Genomic DNA, 8,219 nt, shown 5'->3' with positions numbered 1-8,219 from the left:
GGGGGGGGGGGGGGAGGGTGAGAGTGGAGCAAGACCTCCAGAAAATAAACAGGGTGTACAGTTTCAAAGGCTACAGACACAGACATTTCATTGTTCAAGCCAATTATCAGTGGAAAATAATAACAACAGATGGATTCAGAGTCACTGACTTTTCATATGCACTTCATCTCTGCACAACAGATGATGAAATGCGAGAGCTATCTCGGAAAGGCAAAACATCTTTCAGTAAAAGAACTCTATACTCCAGATGGGGACCTTCTAAGGCAGCTGATTATCTTCTTATAATGTTGTAAGATAGACTTACTAAAACATTTCAAGAACTGATCAGATAGGATGAGCACAATGCCATCATTATAAGGAGTAACTTGCTTCGGCCTCAGACTTGCGACTAAACTAGTCAGAGATTTCAATAGGGTCAGAGCTGCCTGTTCCCCATTTTTGCATCAAGTACCGGTTCCAAAAAAAGGGCCCAAAGCTGCTGCTCGCAGCCTGGGCAAAACACGGGGGTCGGCTTTGCCTGGAGAGGGGATGCAGGCGCGGGGCCATGGAGTCAGCAGCTGCATGAATTGGTCCCCAATAAAAGTCCTGCTGCCGCGAGCAAGGCAAGCCCCCTCGCCTTGTGCAAGCACGCCGTTTCACAGGGGGACAAAGGCAGAGGACAAAACATATTTACAAGCACGACTGTTTCCACTGTAATTGCTAGATGTAGAGGGACCTCGTCATCCAGGAGCCTACAGCGATGTAAAGTAGGAGTAACCTCAGCTGAGTCAATGGATTTACACCCGTGAAAACTGGTGTGAGGCACAAATAAGACATAAACTCTTTCTTACAAAGCCTTTACAAAAACTCATCTTTTTATGGGAAATAAAAATTTGCTTTCAAAGGAAATAACAAATACGTGTAAATTTTGGTGGTTCCGGTGATAAGCAGTTCCAACAAACGTCACAAACACCCAGTGAAGAACCACCTACCTAGCACAACCTTCTCCCACTCAACCTGAATACCACGAAGTATGTGTTTTTGATCACATGAATCAGGTATACCACAATCTCAAAACTTTAAAAAAAAAAAAAGTAGTGGAAAAATTAGCTCATTAATCTTTAAGACAACATTTCTTTAATGGAAGAATACTACATAAGTAGCGCATCAAAACAAACTGGTTGCCATTTGCACAGTTTCTTCTCCAAAACACTACAAGGAAAACTTAAAAATGACACGCTCTGTAAATCAATATCGCATAGAGAGGGGTAGCAACGCACAACACACACACACTGAACTTGCATCTACTGCTAATTTATTTCACAAGTTACAAAATATTTCTTAAGTAGAGGGCTGTTGGCTTCGCAAACGCAAAGGGAAGAGATGAGTTTGCGGGCACAAAGCACAGCGTTTCCCCTCTTTGTGAAGTACTTTGTCAAAAGTAAATTCACAGGGGAACATACGAGCAAAGAGTAAATTTTGCCCAGGGCAAAATTCCGCAACTGCTTTAAGAAGCAAACAAGAACACAAAAGATGTGTAATACAACCATCTGGCTCTACTCATGCTATATCAATAATCCCCAAAATTTATCCCCACCCCCTTAATCAACCCACACTGATGCCACAAAACCAAATGGCATCACTTATGCTTCCTGCCCATCACATTTTGAAATGATATTTAATATGCATACAGTACATATTTGCATGTTAATCAATTTCTTTAAGAAAAAAATATTTTTGCTTCTTGAGCTATTAGTTCTGCTTTTTCTACTTATTCACACTGGGATCTCTAAAACCACCAAGAAAGTCCTTGTGGTAAAGATACTCTCATATCGACACGGCGTCTCAGGTATCAGGATAACGTACCGGTCAAAACTTCAATCTCTTCTTCTCTATAGTTTTGTGTCACAGTGTGAAAATAGCAGAGGGTGAATAATAATGTGCCAGCAAAATTAGCTGTTCAAGAAACAGGGGTAAGCGATCCGTTTTGAACTCGAGGTTGGATGCGTTTCTAAGCGTTGCCCTGTTTGGGATGCAGGGAAGGAATTATGGAGGGGAAGCAGGATGTCCTACGTGTCTTTTCCATCTAGGATTTCAAATATTTGCCCCAATTATTTCAGGCTACCCTCCATCCAGGAGCCAGCCTGCTCGTGAAGGAGGAGGAGAATGGGGAGCTCCTGGACGGGGATGGAGGATGAGCCTCTAACGTGCGTTGGCTGCGTGGCCGCTCTCCCTTCCCACCCCAAGCCCGTGGTGGGAGAACACCCCGGGATGGACAGACAGCCAGACAGTCATGCGAAGTGACCGAAAGGGCGGCCCCACGATTGTTTGGGGTTGGCTTCGTTCTTGAGGGAAAATCACCCGCGTAACCATCGTGATTCATACCGCGAGCGCGCAACGTGAAACCAGTACCAAAAACAACACTTCAAAGACGGTCTCTCTCCGGTGCTCCAGCGACTGACAGCCACGGCCCCAGGCGCTGACTCAGAGCTCTTATTCTTAATCGACTTTTCTGCAACAACATACCCCGGCCCAAACCCTGCCTCTCCCTGGCTCTCCCCATGGCCGTGGCTGGCTGGCTGGCACCCTCCCCGTGCCCGGGAGCTGCCCGGGGGGATGCACGCCATGGCGCGGATGGTGCCCCACAGCCAGCAGTGCTTCTTGCCCTCCTGTAGCACGAACATATGGTTGTTACATTGGGAAGGAGAAATGTAAGCCCTGAGCGCTCATGGCATAGGTGGAAATGTTTTGCAACTATTTTCTTTGGAAATAAGCGTACATATAGTGGTTATGTCTGCTCCTACATCCAGACTATCAACCTGAGATCACAAACACTTTGTTAATTTTTTTTTAAATCCATTTTTGGATTGCTTCTGCTGTTTCTACGGCTTGACTTGTACGGCCTCTTTGTAAGAATTGAAAACAGTCTCCCACAAACACAGGAATGGGCGAATGGTTTAGAGAGCTAATCCACACCTGGGCTACGTAAAAGGGGCTCATATTTTCCAAATAGAAACACAACCCCTTTTATATATGAACCAGATTTGGATCCAAACGCTAAACCCTTCACCACATCCTACGTGGGGCTCTGCGCTGGTCAAGGGGAGCGGTGGTGGGTGGTGGCTGCGCCCGCGTTTCTGCGGGAGCAGCCGCTCCATCGCGATGGCGAGCCGCGGATGAGGAGTTATGACCTTGGACTTGGATGCGAATGGCAGACCCGTCCCCGGTTACACCACGGTTAATGCAGGGTAATCCCCATCCCGCGCACGCCTCTTACAGAAGAATCTGGCCCTGTCTCGTTACTCTTGTTAGAAAAATGAAGGCTGTGACAGAAAATAGCTGAGAACTACATCTTGCCGATGCCAAAATACAGTAATAACATGTTCAAAGATTTAATTTAGAAGACTACAAAGTCTAGCTCATACATCATAACACCTTGAAATAACACTTTAAGGTCAAATCCTGTGCATTTTTGGAAACCACCAAAACATAATGAAGTTTTACTTAAACACAGCATTTACATTTATAACGCATTTCAGATTCTTCAAGTAAGCTAGACCACATGCTAGGAAAATGTACTTCCCACAACATACAAATTAAGTCATATACAGCCTTCCCTCCGCAGGCTGAACAGCCACCAGCACAAATGGAAGTCCTGTGTACGGATCAAAGGCAGCATGTGGACCTCGGAATATGATTTTTTTCTTTTTTTTTTTTTAATTGGCAAAACATCAAGTCCCACTAGTAGTTTATTTTTGTTGCCTTCCTTGCCCCTTTTCTACCTCTCCCGCTTATTTCACAACGGAACATTTTTAAACCACTAGAAATCTTTGTGGCAAAGATGATGTCATACTGACACAAGATCAGGTGTGAGGTATGGTATGAATAAATACTTATCCGCAACCACATTTAATTTTCAATGGTTGGGCATCAAGAGACAAAGAAGTTCTTATGCAGACATATTAACTGAGGATTTAATTTTAAATGGCCTGCATTTAAAAGAGCAGGAACAACGCATCGTGCAAGCCTAGAAGAAAAAGAAAGAAAACACAAAAACAAAACACCTTGCACCTTCCTTCTTGTTTTTGGGAAAGCAATACACAGCCCTAAAACTTATTGCTCCTCACAGTAATAAATATATGGTGCTTGATTACTTCGTCTTCTAAGTCACCGATACCATGCAGGATAATTGTACTTTATGCACTGGTAATAAAAACTCTCTCTACGAAAATAAATATGTATTTTACAGTAATCAAGCAGGAACTAATTTTGTACTTTTTCACAAGTAGCCATTTACTTTGGCACTGAATGGTAATGTGTAGTAGAGAATGCAGTATATGCTTTAACCCAAGAAAAATTAGACTTGAAAATTAATACACAGTGAAAGACAAATTTAAAGCAGCCTTCTTGTGTTCTGACATAAGAATATAAAAATGACACGAGCAACTAAAGATTAGTTTACATACTTTTCAATCACAGCTGCCGCTCAGTAACCACAATACCTTTAAAATGACATTCTACCGAAACAGATACAGTTTGGCTGCAACAGCGGCTAGATACAGTTAACGTGAAATTAAAAGGGCATTTTTTATTTACACACACCGTACAGCACTGAGCCCCAGCACAATTACAATGGGAAGATTTTTAGCGTGATTAATTTAGAAATAATCTAGTGATAAATAGAGTGCATTGCAAGTGATTCTGCCGAGCAAATTTTTATCACCAGCCTTAGATGTCAAAACACAGTTTCAGGGACAGAGAAAGAACAAGTCACATCTTCTTGGTTAATATTTAATTGGGTGCTAAAGATTCCTCCTAAGGACCTCTGAACCATCACTGACAGCCCCACAAGATGTCCCTATCTGTGAAACAGATACCAACCCTTTCTGTATAAACTGAAATAACACTAAATTTAATCAAACCATCAATTAATAAATCACTTCAGTGGACATTGCAGCCCAAACCCTGTTTAATTACATAATTTTAAAAATATTTGCACACTGCAACCACTAAGATTGGCTCTGAGGTTTCATAATACACACTTAACACTTGAGTTGGAGAACAAATTTATTTAATAAATGCAGAGCTAAGTGCAATAATGCCACTCCACTCAAACTGCAAAATCACTTAGCATATCCTGCAAGAAAAAGCAAATAAACTTCTTCCCCGTTTAAATGCATGTCACCGCTACCGCTGGCTCTGGCAGAAGCCACCTCCTTTCTGCCTGCATTTGTGCAGACAGCGGGTTGCCCGAGCCCCGGAAGGGGGTTGAAGAGCCGGGGTCCCCCTCCCACGGAGCAGAGCATCCCTCCGCTCAGCCTGCACGCTGAATCCCTGGCCTCCCTCTCCTCGCCCTCTGCCTCCATCCCTCCCTCCAAGCTTTTCCCCCATTCCCCGCCACCGCGATGCTCTTCCACCCTCTTTCCCCCTTGTTCTCTGCTGCTGTCTGGGTCTCCCCAGCCTCCGTTGACGTGCTCCAGCTCTTCCCGTTCCCACCTCGAGCTCCTGCCCTGAGTTTCCCCCACCTGCTCTCTTCCTCACTGCCATTTGAGGTAGCTGCGGTGAAAAAAGCTAGTTGGGGGAAAAAACAAACAAACAAACAAAGAGGACGGAGGGAAGGGGCTGGGGAGGAGAGCAAGGGAAAGAAAACAGTTTAATAAGGCCAAGCAGAACTACACCATTTCCAGCGACAGCAAGAGATGCTCCCGAGCACCAGGGTGAAAAAGAAAAGCCACAGACCAAGTGTATTACTTGAAGTGGGATTCAGGTTCTGGGATGGGTGCAACGCCTGTATCCGCAGGACAGCAGAAAACCGTGTTACTGCCATATATAACTAGGTGTGACAACACGGGAGAGGATGAAATACGTATGGACCAAGCGGTGGCCTTAAATGAAGGGGAAAAAAGCAAAGCTAAGGGTTTGTCACAGCTTAGAGGCACAGCTGTGTGCACTCGTACAGACTTTGCATTCATTCATATAGAGCACAGCTTTCAGGTCCTGTGGTTCCAGCATGATTTTTGGACGAAAGTTGAGCCTCAAAAATAAATAAGTCTATATTTGGCCTGCCCTGGATTCGAGAAGTTCTCAATAGTACTTTGCATAGAAACAATCTGAATTAATACAGGTTAAGTTTTCGAGATTATAATATTCTTTACCAAGCCAATGGATGCATCTCTAAAATTCACTGCCCTGACAAACAGTAGAGCTCTTGAAAGTCTGCTTGTATTAGTTTTATGGATCTATTCTACTGCCTAAATCAGGTCTCATTAAAATTACCATCCACACAAGTTCTCCCACTGGGAAATCTACATGCCAGAGCTACTCCAGTTCCGCAGGCGGTGCTTGGAGGGGGTTGCATATTGCAAAATAGCTGCGGACATGGTGGGGGGAGGACGGAGAGAAGAACAAGAGGACTTCAGGACAGCAAACAAGTTACTCCTTAGCCTCCTCTGATGTTAATCGGTGCAACTTTTGCTCCAGTGGTGCAAATGCATCCGTGAAAAGAAACGCTACTGCCAGAAATGAAACTGGGGGTGGTGGTGGTGTAAAAAAAGCGTCCCTCGGAAAGCCAAATCCAGTCTCAAGCATCCATTTTAGCGTTGGAATGGCAGGCTAAATATGCAAACACTGCACCTGACAACTGACACTAAAGCACATGATCTGCACACTGCCCCTCCAGTTTAATTTTTAATAGTAACAGTACTTAAATCTCAGCATTAATGTATTAATGTTCAAATGAATACAATTAAAGGCATCTCTATTTTCTCCAGTGCTAACGACCTGGAAGATCTCTCCACCCTTCATATTTGCAGGGATTATTACAAATATATTCTGGAGCCGTTGTTTTGGCAAAGAAGCAAAAAGCTTTGCCTTTTAAATATAAAGTAACAGGAATAATGAATAATATATCTTCTGATTTTTGTTCTGCCATGATATATATAATGATATATAAAATGTTCATTTATTATTATCACACATCCTAGGAAGCAGACATGCAAAATTACTTTTTTTTTTTTTTGTCTTATAAGGGTCATTTATCATACGGAATGTCCTCCAAATAGGTAGTCCTAAAACCTCAATTTACAAAGACATTTTTTAAAGCTGAATTCTTCAAACAGGGCTACTCTCCTGATGGTTAAAATAAAAACTTTATGATATTGAAATAGCTGGATTTAAGGAGGGAGAAATGGTCTGCATTTTCTTTTAGAAGTTCCTGCCCCGACAAATTAATGTCTGCCTATTATTTGTACCTAAATCTTGCCACATTTATTAGTAACAAAAGCACTGCGTGACCCTCTTTAGGCCAAGTTCAGAGAAGAAAAGCATTTACTAAAAGGGCATTAATTTTTATCGTAGCATCTGTGATCTTTGGGTGGGGAGAGGAAACACCATGAAAAAAAAAAACGAAGTCTGTATCTACAAACTATCAGTCAGATTTTAACACTTATGCAGAATAATGCAAAGCTTTATTTCTTTTTGATGTTAGCAGGCTTTTTTTTTTTTTGCATTCCATTTTTCAATATGTAAGATGACAAAATGCAAAAACAAAAACATGAAAATGTGCTTGTTAGGGCTGGCCTAGTTTTTTGAAACACGCACAAAAAAATAAAACCCACTCCTAAGATCTTATTTTAATATGAAATAGAAGAATCTGGCAAACATTAGCCAGAATAAGTCTAGCCAGCGAACACAGACTAACATACTAGTCTGCTGCTGCGAAGCAAAATGGAAATTGGATCGTGTTCTTCCAACACACAAGAGCAGCATCTTCCACCTGAAGAGCCCCGAAGGAAGGTGGTGCAGGCGCCTGTGCGGGGCCGCGGCTGCCTGAGCAAACACCGTGCTCCTGCTCAGCTCCTTGGTGCTCGCACCACCACCTAATCATCTTATTTGCAAATGGAGCCCCCTTCAGTTGTCCCATCTCCAGTCTTTCCTTTGCCAAAAGATGGGGTTGGTAAAAATAAGTCAAGAGTAAATGCGTGCCTTTTCCCCAAAGCTACGTCCATGCTCACTCCAACGTTGGCCGCTGTGATCTTGGTGAGCAAGACCCAGCAAAAACCAAGCAGAAGCGCGATGCTCTTTTCACGAATTGTCTTTGTGCCCAAAATCTACTCCAAGTTGTGCAGCTTTGAAGCTGTACCCAGAGAAAGAGTCAGGCATAAAACTCTCTCCAGGGAAAAGAAAAGAAAAGAAAAGAAAAAAAAGATGATCAAGAAAGAAAGAGGGAATGGGAGAGCTGG

Source organism: Aptenodytes forsteri, unplaced genomic scaffold (assembly GCF_000699145.1).
Source record: "Aptenodytes forsteri isolate BGI_AS27 unplaced genomic scaffold, ASM69914v1 Scaffold53, whole genome shotgun sequence".
Lineage (NCBI taxonomy): Eukaryota > Metazoa > Chordata > Aves > Sphenisciformes > Spheniscidae > Aptenodytes > Aptenodytes forsteri.
The sequence above is the reverse complement of the archived record's forward strand: the minus strand, read 5'-3'. Positions refer to the sequence as shown.